A 23,851-nucleotide genomic window follows, 5' to 3' on the forward strand; every position below is an offset into this window, starting at 1 on the left:
CTTTTAAGTATTTTGCAACAATCCAGTTGAAACTTCTAGCCTCTGCTCATGCTTTACAACAGTGAATCAGGACAAGACATAGATTTTCTAATGTGCCTTTAATCATCAAAGGACTGAAGATATCTGGACTTTTATTCTGTGATGTTTCTAAGACATTTTTGCAAACAAAAAAGGAAGAAGTCTTGGCAGAACAGGAGAAGTGATGCACACTTGATGATCAGATCAATTTAAATATTATTCATGGCATATAGCCTAGTCCATGCTCTAGCTGTTTCTATGGCTTGGGCTTCATTGGTCTTCCAATGCTCTGCTACATCATTTGCTAATGGATCATCTGGATTGGGAGCACTTAACAAAGCCTGGCTCGATAGCAGAACTTTCCAGATCTGCAGTGCTGGGGGCCACTTATCTTTCAAAATATCTAAACATATTCTTCCCAACTTCTCAACATTAGGGTGATATATTTTGGTCATGAAACATACTTTAGGGGCTGCAATTGGCTATTCTTCTGGAAGGAGTAGTTCAAGTTTAAAAGTCCCTCCCTCAAAGGGGGAATCCTGGGGGCCAGCAATGACCACATGAAAATAACGGGCATTGCTTTCATCTGGTTCTGCTTTAATACCGGGAACTGGTTCTGCAAGCAAATGCTGGGTTTCCTTGATAATCCTGCTCAGCAGCCTGGCCATCTTGTTAGATCCCGAGTTCAGTCTCTGGTTTTGTCAAGCCATGTTCTTTTAATCCAATCTTGTGGGGGCAGACATATTGTGGGTGGGATCTTTTGATTAGATTATTTCCATAGAGACATGACCCCACCCATTCAAGGTGAGTTTTAATTAGTTTACTGGCATCCTCTATGACAGGATAAAAGACAGAGATATTTTGAAGAGTTCAGAGAGATGCTTAGAGAGAAGATGCCCAGAGACATTTTGGAGAAAGCCACTGAAACCAGAAGCTAGACCCGGGAAGGAAGTTTCAGTAGAGGAATCCATGTGCCTTCCCATGTGACAGAGGAACACTGGACGCCAGTGGCCTTTCCTCAGAGAAGGAAAGATTTCTTTTGAAATCTTTAATTTGAACATTTTCATGGCCCTAGAACTGTAAATTTGTAACCTAATAAACCCCTTTTATAAAAGTCAATCCATTTCTGGTATTTTCCATTCCAGCCACTTTAGCAAACCGGAACATGTCCTTTTCTCTTTCTTCTACTTCTGGGACTCCCATAGTGCACATATTGGTACACTTGATGTATCTGTTCTGGTTTGCTAAAGCTTCCTGGAGTGCATAGCAGCTTCAAACCAGCACAGTCAGTCAGAACCTCTTTGAGTTTGCGTCTGAGTCTTTTTTATTTTCAACATGGATTCTCTTTTTCTCTTACAATCCTGGTTTAGAGTTCTCTACTAAGCACTTCTTTATCTCACATTGGTTTGTGTCAATATCTCTATTGCCAACTTAAACACATTTCTTCTGTCACTTAAAGCAATGGTCCTCATAGTGTGATGCCCAGACTAGCAACATCAGCATCACCAGGGAACTTGTTACAAATATAAATTGTTATACCCCACCACAGGCCTACTGAATCAGATAATCTGGGGTTGAGGCCCATCAATCTATGGTTTACCAAGCCCTACAGGTGATTCTGATCAGTGCTGAAATTTGAGAACCACTGGCTTAAAGGACAAACTTTGTAGACTCTTCCTTGAATGCACTGCTGAAGCTTTAGCCCCAGCAAAGATCTGTCAATATTGGAATAAATATTGATTTTCCTTCCATATATTCTGTCAAATGCCTCTTGTAGCTGACAACTGCTCTAGGAATAGCATCTCTTGTTCTTTTATGGGGCAGCTGCTTCTGTTCAATCTGACCTGAGGGCTGAGAATACCTGCTCTTGTCTGCTAAGATGAGAGTGATGACCTCCCACTTTGTAGTTTCCAGGCAGATTCAATGAGAATTTATTACGTATCAGCTAAGGGACATACTTGATACTAAAAGATATGGATCTGATGTTGACTAAGACACAGACCCTGCCCTTGATGAGTTATAGGAAGGATGTTTGGGATCCTAGTGCAAGGATGCTTGTGATGGCACTTTCCACTGAGGCAGAAGCTTGGCTGTGGCTCATTTTGGGCAATGTGGCTCAAGATTGCACTTGGCCTTCCTTGGGTTTCTTGATAGGGCCATATACATCTTGGCCAAGAGCTCACACACTCTCAAATCTAACCTGGCTCAGTGAGACAGTGAGGCAGTGATCCACCTTATGACCTGATCTTCTATTCCATGATCAGAGAGAAGCAAGGCAAGTGGTTTACATCAAATTCTTGAGAATGGACTTACATTCCAGTAACCCAAATTTCATCCTGGGGTAGAGAAAAGTGCTTCCATCCCTAACATTTGTGGAGTTTTGGACAAAAGGACAGATGGAAGTCCTAGACCTGGGACCAGCTGCTCTCTTCTCATCTCCAATGCTGTTCTGTACTGTGAGGAATCCAGCATACAACCACATAGACACCAGCCAGTACAGATTCAATGTCCACACTCCACAGAACCAACCCTCATGGGCAAGTAGTATATCTGCTTTGTGAAAATAGACTTAAGGAAGAGGGCTACATAGGCCCTGGAAGCCAGCTTATGGCCATCTGGGCAGGGAATTTCAGTGTCCCAGAAACCTAGAGAATGGTCTAGAAGGGACACCACAGCCTCTGGTTGGACATATCTCCTTTGACCCATGGAGTCTTCATCCCATGGGGAGAGATTTAGCTGGGGAAGGGCCAAAGCAGGGCTTTCTAAAGAGTAGGACCAAGTTGCCCTATCTAAAGGTAGTTGAAGCAAAGTGTGCTCATAAATCCTTGGCTCACTGAGAGTGAACACACTCTCAGAGCCTTTGGGTCAGCTGGTGGTCCTAACCCTGGCCATTTTGCTTGGTGAAGCTCATCATTGATGACATTAATGCAAAGGCACCAGCTCTGATCCAACAGTCAGGTGTCAGCAGTGAGGAACATAACTGGCCCTGCCCTTTTCCACTTCCCTTCTCCTCCTCCCCCCACCACACACAGAGTCTTTGCTTAGGTCATTTCTTTGGGCTTCAACTTCTGCCATTAGGAACCATAAAGGGAAAAGGGGGGTGCATACTCCTAAATGGGTCCACACCCTGGTTTAGCCATCCCTGTATACCCATTATGCTGTAGTAACCCCACCCCCATTTTACGGAGGAAGCATAAAATAAAAATGAAAAGAAACACAACAACAAAAAATAAAGTAAAATAAAAATTCTACCATTTAATTAATAACCTAAGAAGAATGTGCCTAAGGAAACTCTAAATGCCCAGAATTTTCTCCTCTGGTTCCCCTAAGGTGGAATGGAAGAGATCTGTATGGAGCTAAAGATCAATAAGAAATTTGGAGCCAAATTATCCTGGCTCTTTTACAAGGAAACAGACAAGTGAATAGGATAATTACAGTATATGATAGAAGCAACTATAATAGAGTTACAGATATGGAATGCTTACCCTGAAGAGGTAGGGCATGTAATCCATTCTGGGATGAGACAAGTTGATTAGGGCCTACACACACAAAGCTTTCTCTAAACCATGATAAATTTCTAGGAAAGGGACTGACATGTTCCCATGTCTTTGGGAAGCTTTACTATGGAAGGAGGTTTGGATTTCAGAGGAAAAGAGTAGAGACCCTCACTTATTAAAAAAAGGATATGTTTATTGAGCACCTACTATGTGCAAAGCACTTTTCTGGGAATAAATAACACAACATTAAACAAAAAAGAGAAAAATCCCTGTCTTTATGAATCTTATAATCTAGTGGGGGGGGCGGAGATAAGTAATACTGTTTAACTAGACAAAGCACTGGGTCTTTGATACTTTTAGGTGGTACAACTAATCTGTAGGTACTGTGGTTGTGAATACATGGTGCAATGCATTTGTAAAAACCCATAGAATGTCACCATACAAGGAGTGAATCTTAACATAAGCAAATTTAAAAACAACCAGGAGGTCAAAGGGATCATAGGATGGAATGAAGACAGTGACAAAAGAATCTAACTTATTAAAAATGTATGGTGACATCTGGCAGAATAGGAGAGGCAGAGAAAACTTATCCTCCATGAAAAAAACTAGAAAAAGGGTAGAAAGCACCCAGGACAGTGGTTCCAGGGTGTGAGCAGCCAGAGAGGGACCTCTACAATACATAGTGTAAACTTGGATGACAAAGCAGAGAAAGTACATCTGAAAGGACAGGGTGAGTTTATTCAACTGGCACCATCACCAGGGGCTGGCAGCTGGAGCTAGCCACCAAGCAGGAGAGGGAGTGGCTCTCCACTCCCCGTACACCCATTTCAGTAATTAGCTGGAGAGATAACCCTTTACAGCCCCATGGCTGGGAGCTCCCATAAGGGAACTTGGGATTCAGTGGACTTGTGTTGACTGCATTTACTTTCCCTCCATAGAAGCCCATAGTGTGCATGGGTGAGAGGCAGGGAGAGGTGAGAGCACCACACAGAAGCACCAGGAGCCCCTCTTCCAACCCCAGAAGATCACAGGTGCATGGCAGGCAAGAACCTGTGTGCATTTAAGCTGGAGGTTGAGATACTCAGCCCCACAGCCCAAGAGTGACCCACTTGGAGGCCCAGGAATCACCAGACCCACAGTGTCCTTAAGCAGACTCCCTGTCAAATGGCACAGGAACCACCACCCACTCCCAGGGCTTACAGTCCCCAGTGCACATGGAGAACTGGTACACTGACTGGAGACATCACTCAGCAAGCAGACCCAGTTGAGGAAAAGCTGGCTTGAAGGTAAGAGGTGGCTCAAAAGTAACATCTTCTGGGAAGACAGGGAAAATGCACTCCCCAGCAAGATGTGGTTCTGCCAAATTCTAAATAAATGTCCAGATAACCCTGCATCTCCCAAAATAACCTTATCAAGATAAGCAAAAACCCAGAAGCCAACAAAAAATCACAAAGCACATGAAGACCCAAGTAGATATGGACAAGACAAGCAACTAGATTAAAAAAAAAAAAAAAAGCAGGAGGAGACACAGAATCTGAAGCAATTAATCAAAGTACATACAAATATCAAAAACAACTTCAAAGGGTTGGCTAAAGACATAAAGAACATCAAGAAGACTCTAGGAGAGCATAAAGAAGAATCTGAAAGAGTAAATAAAAAATAGCTAAAGATCTTATGGAAATAAAACGTAACTGTAGATCAATTTAAAAATTTACTAGAGGTGTGGAATTTAGTTAGTCCTCTAGAACAACTAGTAAATAGCCAGGAACAACTAGTAAATAGTCTGGAACAACTGTTTGGGGGCATCTGTGACTGAGCACATATTGTACACTAGTCTGGAACGGGTAGAATGGCTGAGATTGCAACATAGAACTGTAAGTAAAGCACCCAAACTGCAGAGGCTGGTGCTCGTCCCACACTGGCATGGCGGGCTAAGTTGGAACACTTCCCTGTAGGAAAAAGAAACAGTCTCTACTAGGACCAAGGCAAGGTAGCTCAATGAAGCTCCAATTGTGGTTTTAATTTACAAATGTGGACTACTTAAAACAAGCTATGAGCACAGATAAACCTGATACAAGCAGGAAAGGAACCCTGAGGTCTCTCCTGCAGAGAGGAGGCAAGGCTGATAAAAAAATTTTTTTTAAAAATAAACAGGGGCATTTGGACTCAGTTGAGGTCAGAATACTGGAAAATATCTGTGTCCCAAGAAAAGGGGTCCATAGAACCAATATCAATTTCAGCTCTTGACTGGAGAAATAGGAGTGAGGGGGCTGGGGATTGGCTCTGAAAAGGGGATTTCTTTCCTTTTCTTTTTTCTTCTCTCATTCTAAGTAGCTCAATAGAGAAAGCCTCAGGCATTTTCAATTGTCAATGCTGACCCAGGCAAGGGTGGACTTAAGATAATCAGAGAAACAAAGGAAGAAGTCAAGTGAAGGAAATAATTCCCTAAAGGGAATATCTTCCTGTGCTGGTTTGAATGTATTATGTCCCCCAGAAAAAACCATATTCTTTGATGCAATCTTGTGGGGCAGACATAATAGTGGGGATTAAGTTGGAACGTTTGGATTAGGTTGTTTGCATGGAGATGTGCCCCACCCAACTGTGGACGATAACTGATGGGATATTTCTGTGGAGGCATGGCCCCACCCATTTGGGGTGGGCCTTGATCAGTGGAGCCATTTAAATGAGCTGGCTCAAGGAGAGGAAACTCAGTGCAGCTGTGAGTGATGTTTTGAGGAGGAGCAAGCTTGCTGGAGAGGAACGTCCTGGGAGAAAGCCATTTTGAGGCCAGAGCTTTGGCACGGATGCTGGCTGCCTTCCTAGCTAGCAGAGGTTTTCCGGACACCATTGGCCATCCTCCGGTGAAGGTACCCGATTGCTGATGTGTTACCTTGGATGCTTTGTGGCCTTAAGACTGTAACTGTGTAGCGAAATAAACCCCCATTTTATAAAAGCCTATCCATCTCTGGTGTTTTGCATTCTGTAGCATTAGCAAACTGAAACACTTCCCTAGAAAATGGGGGGCAGGGCCCAATTCAAGTGGTGGCCCTTCCTCAGAGAATGCAGACTCCAGGGTCTGGAGGAAAAAAACAGAAACAACCCAAACTTAGCTTCTGACTCACTCTCCATCCCTGCCTGCTGGAAATTACAGGAGGGTCTGCTGAAAATTACAGGCACCACAACTCTTTATGCTGTTGGGAAGCTGCAGGCTGAAAAGCACCACATGCTGAGCAGGATAGGAAAAGCACAGAGACTAGAGGCCTCACAGGAAAGTCTGACAATTTGCTGGGGCTCATCCTCATTGAAACTTGATACTGATTACACCCTCTCCTGAGACCTGGGCCCATGTGGCCTGGGAAAATCTGATTGGGATGATCAAGGAAAACAGATGCATAGACAACAAAAAATTAAGAGTCACACAAGGAAAAACAAAGATATGGCCCAGTCACAGGAACAAACTTACACTTCAAATGAGACACAGGACTTGAAACAGCTAATTAAAGATGTTCAAACAAATCTTCTAAATCAAGTTGATGAGCTGAAAGAAAATGTGGGAAAAAAGAGGAAGGATAATAAGACGACACTGGATGGCCATAAAGAAGAACACAAAAGTTTGAAAAAACAAATGGCAGAACTTAAGGGAATGAAAAGAACAATAGAAGAGGTGTAAAACACAATGGAAACATACAACAGAAGATTTGAAGAGGCAGGAGAAGAATTCATGAACTAGAGGACAGAACATCTGAAATCCTATACACAAAAGAACAGATAGGGAAAAGAATGGAAAAACATAAGCAGGGTCTCAGAATTGAATGACAACATGAAGCACACAAATATACATGTCATGAGTGTCCCAGAAGGGGAAGAGAAGGAAAAAGAGGCAGAAAGAATAATGGAGGAAATATTACTGAAAATTTTCCATCTCTTATGAAAGACACAAAATTACAGATCCAAGAAGCACAGCATACCCCAAACAGAAAAGATTTGAATAGACCTACTCCAAGATACTTATAATCAGATTATCAAAAGTCAAAGATGAAGAGAGAATTCTGAAAGCAGCAAGAGAAAAGAGATCCATCATATACAAGGGAAGCTCAATTAAATTATGTGCAGATATCTCAGTAGAAACACGGGGAGGTGAGAAGGCAGTGGTATGATATATTTAAGATACTGAAAAAGAACTGCCAACCAAGAATTCAATATCTGGCAAAACTCTTCTTCAAAAATGAGGGAGAGATTAAAATATTTTCAGGCAAATAGAAACTGAGAAAGTTTGTGAACAAGATACCTGCCCTACAAGAAATACTAAAGGAAGCACTACAGGCAGATAGGAAAAGACAGGAGAGAGAGGTTTGTAGAAGAGTGTAGAAATGAAGACTATCAGTAAGGGTAAAAAGAGAAAGAGAGAAAAAATAAAAATAAAACAAGATATGACATATAAAAACTAAAGACAAAATGGTAGACAGTAAGCATTATGTAGAGTGAAATTAACCAGAAACAAAAGGACAAAAACTGTATGGTCTCACTAATATGAACTAATATTAATAAGTGAACCTTGAGAGTTAAAGTTGAGAACACAGGTTATCAGGAGATAGAAAGAGGGTAGAGATCGAGCATTTGATGCTTAAAGAGTACAGAATTTCAACAGGGTTGATTGCATAGATCCAGAAACAGATAACACAACATTGTATGAAGGTAGCAGAATATTGTAAGTACTCTGAGTAAAGATGACTGTGAGTACAGTTAAAGATGAAGGCTAGAGTATGTATATGTCACCAGAAAAAAAGAAAATAAAGACTGGGATTGTATAACTTAGTGAAACAGAGTTGTCAATGATGGTGATTACAAATATAAGAATGTTTTTACATGAGGGATAGCAAGTGAATGTCAAAATTGCAAGTTGTTGAAAATTGGATACTATGGGGAAAAAATACAATCAATGCAAACTAAAGTCTATAGTTAACAATAACATTGTAAAACAACACAATATACCAAAGCCAAATATCTATAAGAGAGTGGTATGGGATTCTTGGTATTGGTGTTGTTGTCTGACCTTTACATTGTATTTTACATTGTTATTTTTATTTTTACTTTATCTTTTATTTTTTATTCTTAATTTTTTTTCTTTTTTCTCTTCTTCCTCTTTCTTTGAGGAAGAAATGGAAATGTCCTCATATAAACTGTGGTGGTGAATGCACAACTATGTGATTATACCAGGAATCCTTGATTGTTTACTTAGGATGGATTTACAGTGTGTGAAAAATGTTTAAAAAATAAACAGAGGGATACAAGTGCTGGAGAAAATGTGTAGAGAAGGATGAACCTATTCACTATTGGTGGGGAAGTAGAATGGTGCAGCCTGTCTGGAAAGCAGTGTGCTGGTTCCACAAGTAGCTAAGTATGGGGTTGCCATATTGTCCTTTTTCTGGATATATACTTGGAAGAACTGAGAGCAGGGACACAAATCAACATTGCACACTGGTGTGTATGGAAACAGTATTCATGATCTGCAATGGATGGAGGTGGCCTAAGGGTACATCGACTAATAAATGAAATGGTTAATTGTGGTGTATACATACAATGCAATATTGAGAGGCAGCAGGAAGGAATGAAGTTGTAAGGTATGCAGCTAGGTGAATGGACCTTGAGAACACTATGTTGAGTGAAATAAGCCATAAATGAAAAGACAAACCTTATAATGCCTCACTAATATGCACTAACTGTAATGTGCAAACTCTGAGAATTGAATCTGAGAGGTTTAGAGAAGAGTGTAGAAATGGTTATCAGGGGAAGGCTTATTGCAAAGGTTTCTAGATTGTAAGCTCTTATAGCAGTCACATCTATTCATTAGTTGTAATGGTTATTTCTAAATTCTAAGATGCTGAATTGTTTGTATATAACCTGGTTAACCCCTGGAACTTTGGGTATCTGTCTGACACCTGAGACTCAGAGCCAGGATTTCAGCAGCTATGAATGTCAGCATTACCCCATACAGCAACTGTTTAAAAAAAAAAAAAAAGCTGAAAAAGAGGTCAGCTTTCAACTGGAGATATGAGTGAAATGGACTTGCTTAGGACTAAGGATTAAAGGTTAAAGGATGATATTGACTGTGTTTCAAAACCTCAACTTCTATGTAAGACCTAAGGAAGAGATGTTTATTCAGTGCAAAATCCATATTTTCTGTAGCACACCATATAATTTAACTTGTATGGTCAGTTTATTCAAACACCATAATTACATGGAACCTTGAATAGGGAGTGAGATCTGGCTGGTTTGTACAGGTTAGTGGGAAGACCCAATACATCCCAGAGTAATTTGGGAAGAGAGTAAAATGTGTTCGCAAATCCCCATTGAAAGAATGGGGGAAAAGATGGAAATATTAAACTTCTCAACCTGGGGAATTCCTGATATTTTCACAAACATTGGGGAATACCATTGCAGTAGGCCAAGCCCTCAATCTTGGGGCTTCCCTTTATGAAGCTTGTTACTGCAAAAGAGAGGCTAAGCCTAATTATAATTGTGCCTCTTTTGTTGTTCCAATGTGGTTTCTCTCTCTAAACAAACTTGGCAGGTGGGCTTGCTGCCTTCCTCCCTACTTGGGATGTGACTACCAGGGGTGTAAATCTCCCTGGCAACATGGGAATGACTACCATGGATGAGCCTGAACCTGGCATTGTAGGAGTGAGAAAGCCTTCTGGACCAAAAGGGGGAAGAGAAATGAAACAAACTAAAGTTTCAGTGGCTGAGAGATTTCAAATGGTATCAAGAGTTCATCCTGGAAGTTACTCTTATGCATTATATAGGTATCCATTTTTGGTTTTTAGTTTATTAGAATAGCTAGAAGGAAATACCTGAACCTGTTGAACTGAAATCCTTGATTCTTTAAGATGATCATATATCTATATAGCTTATATGGTGTGACTGTGTGATTGTGAAAATCTTGTGGCTGACACTCTGTTTATCCAGTGTATGGACAGATGAGTAGAAAAACGGGGACAAAAACTAAATGAATAATGGCAGAGGAGGGGTATGGGATGTTTGGGGTGTCCTTCTTTACTTTTTATTCTTATATTTATCTTTATTTTTGGAATAAGGAAACAGTTCAAAAATGGATTGTGGAGATGAATGCAGATCTATATGATGATACTGTGATTGTACACTTTTGGTGATTGTATGGTATGTGAATATATTTCAATAAAATTGTATTAAAATATACTAGAGACATAAAACAGCAGATTTGAAGAGGCAGAAGAAAGAATAAGTGAACCAGATGATAGAGTAATTGAATGTGAATGCAACAAAGAATAATTGGTGAAAAAAATGAAGAACTTGAAATGGATCTCAGGGAAATGATGAACAACATGAAATGAGCATATAAAAGAATCAATGGTGTCCCAGAAGGAGAAAAGAAGTGTAAAGGGCTCAGAGGAGTACGTGAGGACAGAGCTGGGGAAAACTTCCAAGCTCTTCGAAGCAACATAAATATGCAAATCAAAGAAGACCAAAGTACTCCAAATAGAATAAATCCAAATAGATCCACCCCAGGACATATACTAATTAGATTTTCAAATGCTGAAGACAAGGAGAAAGTCCTGAGAACACCAAGAGAAAAGTGATTCACCACATACAAGGGAAACCACATAAGACTAAGTTCTGATTACTCAGCAGGCACAATGGAAGTGAGAAAGCAGTGGTATGAAACATTTAAGATACTGAAAGAGAAAAATTGCCAGCCAAGAATTCTTTATCCAGCAAATCTCTCTTTCAATATTGAAGGAGACTTTAAAATTTCACAGACAAGCAAATATTGAGAGAATTTGTTAACAAGAGACCTGGCCTACAAGAAATACTAAAGGGAGTTCTACCTGTTGAGAAAAGAAAAAAGAGAGAGAGGTCTGGAGAAGGGCACAGAACTGAAGAGTATTAGTAAGGGTGGCTTAAAGGGAAAAAAGAGGGGGGATTATAGATCTGATAATTAAAAAACAAAGGATAAGATGGCTGTTTCAAGAATTGACTTCACAGTAATGACATTGAATGTGAATGGATTAAACTCCCCTAATTAAAAGATATAGACTGACATTATGGATTAAAAGGCATCATCCAGGGGCAAGATAGCAGATTGGTGAGCTGTATGTTTTAGTTACTCCTCCAGGAAAGTAGGTAGAAAGCCAGGAACTGCATGGACTGGACACCACAGAGCAATTTGACTTTGGTTATACTTCATACAACACTCATGAACATGTAGAACTGCTGAGATCAGCGAAATCTGTAAGTTTTTGTGGCCAGGGGACCAACGCCCCTCCCTGCCAGGCTCAGTCCCGTGGGAGGAGGGGCTGTCAGTGCTGGTAAGGAGAAGGGAGAACTGCAGTGACAGCTCTTATCAGAAACTCATTCTACTGATCCAAACTCCAACCATAGATAGACTGAGACCAGACACCAGAGAATCTGAGAGCAGCCAGCCCAGCAGAGAGGAGACAGGCATAGCAAAAAACAGCAAGAAAAACTCGAAACTAAAAGTGGAGGATTTTTGGAATTCTGGTGAACATGGAAAGGGGAAGAGCAGAGCTCAGGCCCTGAGGCTCATATGCAAATCCCAAAGAAAAGATGATCTCTCTGCCCCCTAGATCTTTCCTTAACGGCCCTAACTGCTTTGTCTCTTAGCATTTCAATAACCCATTAGATCTGCGAGGAGGGCTTTTTTTTATTATCTTTTTTTTTTTTTGTTTCTAAAACAATTACGCTAAGAAGCCCAATACAGAAAGCCTCAAAGACTTGCAATTTGGGCAGGTCAAGACAAGAGCAGAACTAAGAGAGCTCTGAGACAAAAGGCAATAATCCAGTGGCTGAGAAAATTCACTAAACACCACAACTTCCCAAGAAAAGGGGGGTGTCCACTCACAGCCATCATCCTGGTGGACAGGAAACACTCCTGCCCATCACCAGCCCCATAGCCCAGAGCTGCCCCAGACAACCCAGTGTGACAGAAGTGCTTCAAATAACATGCACACACCAAAAAACTGGGCGTGGACATTAGCCTTCCCTGCACCCTCAGCTGGTTGTCCCAGAGTTGGGAAGGTGGAGCAGTGTGAATTAACAAAGCCCCATTCAGCCATCATTTCAGCAGACTGGGAGCATCCCTACACAGCCCAGCAGCCCAGAAACTGCCCTGGGGGGATGGCACTCACCTGTGACATAGCACAGTCATCCCTCAACAGAGGACCAGAGGGTGCACGGCCTGGAAGAGGGACCCACTAGCAAGTCTCAGGAGCCATACGCTAATACCAAAGACTTGTGGGTCAGTGGCAGAGACAAACTGTGGCAGGACTGAACTGAAGGATTAGACTATTGCAGCAGCTTTAAAACTCAAGGAACACCAGGGAGATTTGATTGTTAGAACCACCCCCTCTCCCTGACCTCCCAGACACACGCCCCATATATAGGGCGGGCAACACCAACTAAACACGCAAGCTTGTACACCAATTGGACCCCACAAGACTCATCCCCCCACTCACCACAAAGGCAAAGCAGGGGAGAACTGGCTTGTGAAGAACAGGTGGCTCTTGGACGCCACCTGCTGGTAAGTTAGAGAAAGTGTACTCCACAAAGCTGTAGATCTGATAAATTAGAGATAAGGATTTCAATTGGTCTACGAATCCTAAAAGAACCCTATCAAGTTAAGCAAATGCCAAGAGGCCCAAAACAACAGAAATTTATAAAGCATATGAAAAAACCAGACGATATGGATAACCCAAGCCCAAGCACCCAAATCAAAAGGTCAGAAGAGACACAGTACCTAGAGCAACTAATCAAAGAACTAAGGATGAACAATGAGACCATAGTATGGGATGCAAAGGATATCAAGAAGACCCTAGAAGAGCATAAAGAAGACATTGCAAGACTAAATAAAAAAATAGATGATCTTATGGAAATTAAAGAAACTGTTGACCAAATTAAAAAGATTCTGGATACTCATAGTACAAGACTAGAGGAAGTTGAACAATGAATCAGTGACCTGGAAGATGACAGAATGGAAAATGAAAGCACAAAGTAAAGAATGGGGAAAAAAATCGAAAAAATCAAAACAGACCTCAGGGATATGATAGATAATATAAAACATCTGAATATAAGACTCATTGGTGTTCCAGAAGGGGAAGAAAAGGGTAAAGGTCTAGGAAGAGTATTCAAAGAAATTGTTGGGGAAAACTTCCCAAATCTTCTGAACAACATAAATACACAAATCATAAATGCCCAGCGAACTCCAAATAGAATAAATCCAAATAAAATCACTGCGAGACATATTCTGATCACACTGTCAAACATGGAAGAGAAGGAGCAAGTTCTGAAAGCAGCAAGAGAAAAGCAATTCACCACATACAAAGGAAACAGCATAAGACTAAGTAGTGACTACCCAACAGCCACTATGGACGCAAGAAGGCAGGGGCACGATATATTTAAAATCCTGAGTGAGAAAAATTTCCAACCAAGAATACTTTATCCAGCAAAGCTCTCCTTCAAATTTGAGGGAGAGCTTAAATTTTTCACAGACAAACAAATGCTGAGAGAATTTGCTAACAAGAGACCTGCCCTACTGGAGATACTAAAGGGAGCCCTGCAGACAGAGAAACAAAGAAAGGACAGAGAGACTTGGAGAAAGGTTCAGTACTAAAGAGATTCGGTATGGGTACATTAAAGGATATTAATAGAGAGAGGGGAATAATATATATGACAAACATAAACCAAAGGATAAGATGGCTGATTCAAGAAATGCCTTCACGGTTGTAACATTGAATGTAAATGGATTAAACTCCCCAATTAAAAGATATAGATTCACAGAATGGATTTAAAAAAATGAACCATCAATATGTTGCATACAAGAGACTCATCTTAGACACAGGGAAACAGAGAAATTGAAAGTGAAAGGATGGAAAAAAATATTTCATGCAAGCTACAGCCAAAAGAAAGCAGGTGTAGCAATATTAATCTCAGATAAAATAGACTTTAAATGCAGGGATGTTTTGAGAGACAAAGAAGGCCACTACATACTAATAAAAGGGGCAATTCAACAAGAATAAACAACAATCATAAATGTCTATGCACCCAATCAAGGTGCCACAAAATACATGAGACAAACACTGGCAAAACTAAAGGAAGCAATTGATGTTTCGACAATAATTGTGGGAGACTTCAACACATCACTCTCTCCTATAGATAGATCAACCAGACAGAAGACCAATAAGGAAATTGAAAACCTAAACAATCTGATAAATGAATTGGATTTAACAGACATATATAGAACATTACATCCCAAATCACCAGGATACACATTCTTCTCTAGTGCTCACGGAACTGTCTCCAGAATAGATCATATGCTGGGACATAAAACAAGCCTCAATAAATTTAAAAAGATTGAAATTATTCAAAGCACATTCTCTGACCACAATGGAATACAATTAGAAGTCAATAACCATCAGAGACAGAAAATTCACAAATACCTGGAGGTTAAACAACACGCTTCTAAACAATCAGTGGGTTAAAGAAGAAATAGCAAGAGAAATTGCTAAATATATAGAGATGAATGAAAATGAGAACGCAACATACCAAAACTTATGGGATGCAGCAAAAGTGGTACTGAGGGGGAAATTTATAGCACTAAATGCATATATTAAAAAGGAAGAAAGAGCCAAAATCAAAGAACTAATGGATCAACTGAAGAGGCTAGAAAATGAACAGCAAACCAATCCTAAACCAAGTAGAAGAAAAGAAATAACAAAGATTAAACCAGAAATAAATGACATAGAGAACAAAAAAAAAAAAAAATGGAGAGTTTCAATTACACCAAAAGTTGGTTCTTTGAGAAGATCAACAAGATTGACAAGCCCCTAGCTAGACTGACAAAATCAAAAAGAGAGAAGACCCATATAAACAAAATAATGAATGAAAAGGGTGACATAACTGCAGATCCCGAAGAAATTAAAAGAATTATAAGAGGGTACTATGAACAACTGTATGGCAACAAACTGGATAATGTAGAGGAAATGGACAATTTCCTGGAAACATATGAACAACTAGACTGACCAGAGAAGAAATAGAAGACCTCAACCAACCCATCACAAGCAAAGAGATCCAATCAGTCATCAAAACTCTTCCCACAAATAAACGCCCAGGGCCAGATGGCTTCACAGGGGAATTCTACCAAACTTTCCAGAAAGAACTGACACCAATCTTACTTAAACTCTTTCAAAACATTGAAGAAAATGGAACACTACCTAACTCCTTTTATGAAGCTAACATCAATCTAATACCAAAACCAGGCAAAGATGCTATAAAAGGTATCAACCATTGATATTCTGTTTACAAGAGACTCACCTTAGACCCAGTGACACAAAGAGTTTGAAATTGAAAGGATGGAAAAAAATATTCCACACAAGCTACAACCAAAAGAAAGCAGGGGTAGCTATACTACTATCAGACAAAATAGACTTTAAATGCAAAAATGTCATAAGAGACAAAGAAGAATATGCTATATTAATAAATGGGATGTTTCACCAAGAAGAAATAACAATCATATATGCTTATGCACCCAGTCAAGGAGCTCCAAACTACATGAGAAAAACATTGACAAAACTGAAGGGGCAATAGACATTTCTACAATAATAGTGGGAGAATTCAATACTCCACACTCTTCTATAGACAGAACAAATAGACAGAGGACCAATAAGGAAATTGAGAACCTAAACCATGTTATAAATGAAATAGATGTAACAAACATATATAGATCATTACATACCAAATTACTAGGATATACATTCTTCTATTGTGCTCATGGAATATTCTTCAGGATAGATCATATGCTGGGGCACAAAACAAGTCTTTATAAATTTAAAAATATTGCAAATATTCAAAGCACATTCTCTGACCATAATGGAAATCAACAAACAATCAGATCATTCACAAATATATGGAGGTTAAACAACACACTCTTAAACAATCAATGACTCACAGAAGAAATTACAAGAGAAATTGGTAAATATCTTAGAGATGAGTGAAAATGAGAATACAACATTTAAAAACCTATTGGATGCAGCAACGGGGGTGCTGAGAGGGAAATTTGTAGCTCTAAGTTCATACATTAATACGAAGATAGACCTAAAGCCAGACCTACCTGAACAACTGGACACCAGAGAATGATCAGCAAACTAACCCTAAAGCAAGTAAGAGAAAAGAAATAACAAAGATTAAACCAGAAAATAATGATCTGGAGACCAAAAATAAAAAACAATAGAGAAAATAAATAAAACCAAAAGTAGGTTCTTTGAGAAAATCAACAAGATTGACAAACACTTAACTAGACTATCAAAGTAAAAAGGAGAGAAGACCCAAATAAACAAAATCAGAAATGAAAGCAGGGTCATTACTATGGATCCCAAAGGAAAAAAAATATCATAAGAGGATATTATGAACAACTGTATGCCAACAAACTAGACAACTTAGAGGAAATGGATAATTTCCTGGAAACACATGAACAACCTAGACTGACCTGAGAAGAAATAGAAGACCTCAACAAACCAATCAAAAGAAAAGAGATCCAATCAGTCATCAAAAATCTACCTACAAGGTAGAAAGCCAGGAACTGCGTGGACTGGACACCACAGAGCAATCTGACTTTGGGCATACTTCATACAACACTCATGAAAACGTGGAACTGCTGAGATCAGCGAAATCTGTAAGTTTTTGCGGCCAGGGGACCCGCGCCCCTCCCTGCCAGGCTCAGTCCCGTGGGAGGAGGGGCTGTCAGCTCCGGGAAGGAGAAGGGAGAACTGCAGTGGCAGCCCTTATTGGAAACTCATTCTACTGATCCAAACTCCAACCATTGATAGACGGAGACCAGACACCAGAGAATCTGAGAGCAGCCAGCCCAGCAGACAGGAGACAGGCATAGAAAAAAAACAACACGAAAAACTCCAAAGTAAAAGCAGAGGATTTTTGGAGTTCTGGTGAACATAGAAGGGGGAAGGGCAGAGCTCAGGCCCTGAGGCGCATATGCAAATCCCGAAGAAAAGCTGATCTCTCTGCCCTGTGGACCTTTCCTTAATGGCCCTGGTTGCTTTGTCTCTTAGCATTTCAATAACCCATTAGATCTCTGAGGAGGGCCCTTTTTTTTTTTTTTTTAATCCTTTTTTCTTTTTCTAAAACAATTACTCTAAGAAGCCCAATACAGAAAGCTTCAAAGACTTGCAATTTGGGCAGGTCAAGTCAAGAGCAGAACTAGGAGAGCTCTGAGACAAAACGCAATAATCCAGTGGCTCAGAAAATTCACTAAACACCACAACTTCCCAAGAAAAGGGGGGTGTCCGCTCACAGCCATCATCCTGGTGGACAGGAAACACTCCTGCCCATCGCCAGCCCCATAGCCCAGAGCTGCCCCAGACAACCCAGTGTGACGGAAGTGCTTCAAATAACAGGCACACACCACAAAACTGGGCGTGGACATTAGCCTTCCCTGCAACCTCAGCTGATTGTCCCAGAGTTGGGAAGGTAGAGCAGTGTGAATTAACAAAGCCCCATTCAGCCATCATTTCAGCAGACTGGGAGCCTCCCTACACAGCCCAGCAGCCCAGAACTGCCCTGGGGGGACGGCACTCACCTGTGACATAGCACAGTCATCCCTCAACAGAGGACCAGGGGGTGCAAGGCCTGGAAGAGGGGCCCACTTGCAAGTCTCAGGAGCTATACGCCAATACCAAGGACTTGTGGGTCAGTGGCAGAGACAAACTGTGGCAGGACTGAACTGAAGGATTAGACTATTGCAGCAGCCTTAAAACCCTAGGATCACCAGGGAGATTTGATTGTTAGAGCCACCCCCACCTCCCTGACTGCCCAGAAACACGCCCCATATACAGGGCAGGCAACACCAACTACACACGCAAGATTGGTACACCAATTGGACCCCACAAGACTCACTCCCCCACTCACCAAAAAGGCTAAGCAGGGGAGAACTGGCTTGTGGAGAACAGGTGGCTCGTGGACGCCACCTGCTGGTTAGTTAGAGAAAGTGTACTCCACGAAGCTGTAGATCTGATAAATTAGAGATAAGGACTTCAATTGGTCTACAAATCCTAAAAGAACCCTATCAAGTTCAGCAAATGCCACGAGGCCAAAAACAACAGAAAATTATAAAGCATATGAAAAAACCAGACGATATGGATAACCCAAGCCCAAGCACCCAAATCAAAAGACCAGAAGAGACACAGCACCTAGAGCAGCTACTCAAAGAACTAAAGATGAACAATGAGACCATAGTACGGGAGACAAAGGAAATCAAGAAGACCCTAGAAGAGCATAAAGAAGACATTGCAAGACTAAATAAAAAAATGGATGATCTAATGGAAATCAAAGAAACTGTTGACCAAATAAAAAGATTCTGGGCACTCATAGTACAAGACTAGAGGAAGTTGAACAACGAATCAGTGACCTCGAAGATGACAGAATGGAAAATGAAAGCATAAAAGGAAGAATGGGGAAAAAATTTGAAAAAATCGAAATGGACCTCAGGGATATGATAGATAATATGAAACGTCCAAATATAAGACTCATTGGTGTCCCAGAAGGGGAAGAAAAGGGTAAAGGTCTAGGAAGAGTATTCAAAGAAATTGTTGGGGAAAACTTCCCAAATCTTCTAAACAACATAAATACACAAATCATAAATGCTCAGCGAACCCCAAATAGAATAAATCCAAATAAACCCACTCCGAGTCATATACTGATCACACTGTCAAACACAGAAGAGAAGGAGCAAGTTCTGAAAGCAGCAAGAGAAAAGCAATTCACCACATACAAAGGAAACAGCATAAGACTAAGTAGTGACTACTCAGCAGCCACCATGGAGGCGAGAAGGCAGTGGCACGATATATTTAAAATTCTGAGTGAGAAAAATTTCCAGCCAAGAATACTTTATCCAGCAAAGCTCTCCTTCAAATTTGAGGGAGAGCTTAAATTTTTCACAGACAAACAAATGCTGAGAGAATTTGCTAACAAGAGACCTGCCCTACTGGAGATACTAAAGAGAGCCCTACAGACAGAGAAACAAAGACAGGACAGAGAGACTTGGAGAAAGGTTCAGTACTAAAGAGATTCGGTATGGGTACAATAAAGGATATTAATAGAGAGAGGGGAAAAATATGACAAACATAAACCAAAGGATAAGATGGCTGATTCAAGAAATGCCTTCACGGTTATAACGTTGAATGTAAATGGATTAAACTCCCCAATTAAAAGATATAGATTCGCAGAATGGATAAAAAAAAATGAACCATCAATATGTTGCATACAAGAGACTCATCTTAGACACAGGGACACAAAGAAACTGAAAGTGAAAGGATGGAAAAAAATATTTCATGCAAGCTACAGCCAAAAGAAAGCAGGGGTAGCAATATTAATCTCAGATAAAATAGACTTCAAATGCAGGGATGTTTTGAGGGACAAAGAAGGCCACTACGTACTAATAAAAGGGGCAATTCAGCAAGAAGAAATAACAATCGTAAATGTCTATGCACCCAATCAAGGTGCCACAAAATACATGAGAGAAACACTGGCAAAACTAAAGGAAGCAATTGATGTTTCCACAATAATTGTGGGAGACTTCAACACATCACTCTCTCCTATAGATAGATCAACCAGACAGAAGACCAATAAGGAAATTGAAAACCTAAACAATCTGATAAATGAATTAGATTTAACAGACACATACAGGACATTACATCCCAAATCACCAGGATACACATACTTTTCTAGTGTTCATGGAACTTTCTCCAGAATAGATCATATGCTGGGACATAAAACAAGCCTCAATAAATTTAAAAAGATTGAAATTATTCAAAGCACATTCTCTGACCACAATGGAATACAATTAGAAGTCAATAACCATCAGAGACTTAGAAAATTCACAAATACCTGGAGGTTAAACAACACACTCCTAAACAATCAGTGGGTTAAAGAAGAAATAGCAAGAGAAATTGCTAAATATATAGAGACAAATGAAAAGGAGAACACAACATACCAAAACCTATGGGATGCAGCAAAAGCAGTGCTAAGGGGGAAATTTATAGCACTAAACGCATATATTAAAAAGGAAGAAAGAGCCAAAATCAAAGAACTAATGGATCAACTGAAGAAGCTAGAAAATGAACAGCAAACCAATCCTAAACCAAGTAGAAGAAAAGAAATAACAAGGATTAAAGCAGAAATAAATGACATAGAGAACAAAAAAACAATAGAGAGGATAAATATCACCAAAAGTTGGTTCTTTGAGAAGATCAACAAGATTGACAAGCCCCTAGCTAGACTGACAAAATCAAAAAGAGAGAAGACCCATATAAACAAAATAATGAATGAAAAAGGTGACATAACTGCAGATCCTGAAGAAATTAAAAAAATTATAAGAGGATACTATGAACAACTGTATGGCAACAAACTGGATAATGTAGAGGAAATGGACAATTTCCTGGAAACATATGAACAACCTAGACTGACCAGAGAAGAAATAGAAGAACTCAACCAACCCATCACAAGCAAAGAGATCCAATCAGTCATCAAAAATCTTCCCACAAATAAATGCCCAGGGCCAGATGGCTTCACAGGGGAATTCTACCAAACTTTCCAGAAAGAACTGACACCAATCTTACTCAAACTCTTTCAAAACATTGAAGAAAATGGAACACTACCTAACTCCTTTTATGAAGCTAACATCAATCTAATACCAAAACCAGGCAAAGATGCTACAAAAAAGGAAAACTACCAGCCAATCTCCCTAATGAATATAGATGCAAAAATCCTCAACAAAATACTTGCAAATCGAATCCAAAGACACATTAAAAAAATCATACACCATGACCAAGTGGGGTTTATTCCAGGCATGCAAGGATGGTTCAACATAAGAAAATCAATCAATGTATTACAACACATTAACAAGTCAAAAGGGAAAAATCAATTGATCATCTCAATAGATGCTGAAAAAGCATTTGACAAAATCCAACATCCGTTTTTGATAAAAACACTTCAAAAGGTAGGAATTGAAGGAAACTTCCTCAACATGATAAAGAGCATATATGAAAAACCCACAGCCAGCATAGTACTCAATGGTGAGAGACTGAAAGCCTTCCCTCTAAGATCAGGAACAAGACAAGGATGCCCGCTGTCACCACTGTTATTCAACATTGTGCTGGAAGTGCTAGCCAGGGCAATCTGGCAAGACAAAGAAATAAAAGGCATCCAAATTGGAAAAGAAGAAGTAAAACTGTCATTGTTTGCAGATGATATGATCTTATATCTAGAAAACCCTGAGAAATCGACGATACAGCTACTAGAGCCAATAAACAAATTTAGCAAAGTAGCGGGATACAAGGTTAATGCACATAAGTCAGTAATGTTTCTATATGCTAGAAATGAACAAACTGAAGAGACACTCAAGAAAAAGATACCATTTTCAATAGCAACTAAAAAAATCAAGTACCTAGGAATCAACTTAACCAAAGATGTAAAAGACCTATACAAAGAAAACTACATAAATCTACTAAAAGAAATAGAAGGGGACCTTAAAAGATGGAAAAATATTCCATGTTTATGGATAGGAAGGCTAAATGTCATTAAGATGTCAATTCTACCCAAACTCATCTACAGATTCAATGCAATCCCAATCAAAATTCCAACAACCTACTTTGCAGACTTGGAAAAGCTAGTTATCAAATTTATTTGGAAAGGGAAGATGCCTTGAATTGCTAAAGACACTCTAAAAAAGAAAAACGAAGTGGGAGGACTTACACTCCCTGACTTTGAAGCTTATTATAAAGCCACAGTTGCCAAAACAGCATGGTACTGGCACAAAGATAGACATATAGATCAATGGAATCGAATTGAGAATTCAGAGATAGACCCTCAGATCTATGGCCGACTGATCTTTGATAAGGCCCCCAAAGTCACTGAACTGAGTCATAATGGTCTTTTCAACAAATGGGGCTGGGAGAGTTGGATATCCATATCCAAAAGAATGAAAGAGGACCCCTACCTCACCCCCTACATAAAAATTAACTCAAAATGGACCAAAGATCTCAATATAAAAGAAAGTACCATAAAACTCCTAGAAGATAATGTAGGAAAACATCTTCAAGACCTTGTATTAGGCGGCCACTTCCTAGACTTTACACCCAAAGCACAAGCAACAAAAGAGAAAATAGATAAATGGGAACTCCTCAAGCTTAGAAGTTTCTGCACCTCAAAGGAATTTCTCAAAAAGGTAAAGAGGCAGCCAACTCAATGGGAAAAAATTTTTGGAAACCATGTATCTGACAAAAGACTGATATCTTGCATATATAAAGAAATCCTACAACTCAATGACAATAGTACAGACGGCCCAATCATAAAATGGGCAAAAGATATGAAAAGACAGTTCTCTGAAGAGGAAATACAAATGGCCAAGAAACACATGAAAAAATGTTCAGCTTCACTAGCTATTAGAGAGATGCAAATTAAGACCACAATGAGATACCATCTAACACCGATTAGAATGGCTGCCATTAAACAAACAGGAAACTACAAATGCTGAAGGGGATGTGGAGAAATTGGAACTCTTATTCATTGTTGGTGGGACTGTATAATGGTTCAGCCACTCTGGAAGTCAGTCTGGCAGTTCCTTAGAAAACTAGATAAAGAGTTACCCTTCGATCCAGCGATTGCACTTCTCGGTATATACCCGGAAGATCGGAAAGCAGTGACACGAACAGATATCTGCACGCCAATGTTCATAGCAGCATTATTCACAATTGCCAAGAGATGGAAACAACCCAAATGTCCTTCAACAGATGAGTGGATAAATAAAATGTGGTATGTACACACGATGGAATACTACACGGCAGTAAGAAGGAACAATCCCGTGAAACATATGACAACATGGATGAACCTTGAAGACATAATGCTGAGCGAAATAAGCCAGGCACAAAAAGAGAAATATTATATGCTACCACTAATGTGAACTTTGAAAAATGTAAAACAAATGGTTTATAATGTAGAATGTAGGGGAACTAGCAATAGAGAGCAATTAAGGAAGGGGGGAACAATAATCCAGGAAGAACAGATAAGCTATTTAACGTTCTGGGGATGCCCAGGAGTGACTGTGGTCTGTTGATTTCTGATGGATGTAGTAGGAACAAGTTCACAGAAATGTTGCTATATTATGTAACTTTCTTGGGGTAAAGTAGGAACATGTTGGAAGTTAAGCAGTTATCTTAGGTTAGTTGTCTTTTTCTTACTCCCTTGTTATGGTCTCTTTGAAATGTTCTTTTATT

The 23,851-nt window shown here is 39.8% G+C and overlaps 1 pseudogene; it reads right to left on the minus strand.

Annotated features, from left to right (window-relative positions):
* Nucleotides 1-227: 227 nt before the first annotated feature.
* LOC119523777 lies at nucleotides 228-686 on the minus strand (annotated as a pseudogene).
* Nucleotides 687-23,851: the final 23,165 nt, after the last annotated feature.

The sequence above is a fragment of the Choloepus didactylus genome, chromosome X, assembly GCF_015220235.1.
Source record: "Choloepus didactylus isolate mChoDid1 chromosome X, mChoDid1.pri, whole genome shotgun sequence".
NCBI lineage: Eukaryota > Metazoa > Chordata > Mammalia > Pilosa > Megalonychidae > Choloepus > Choloepus didactylus.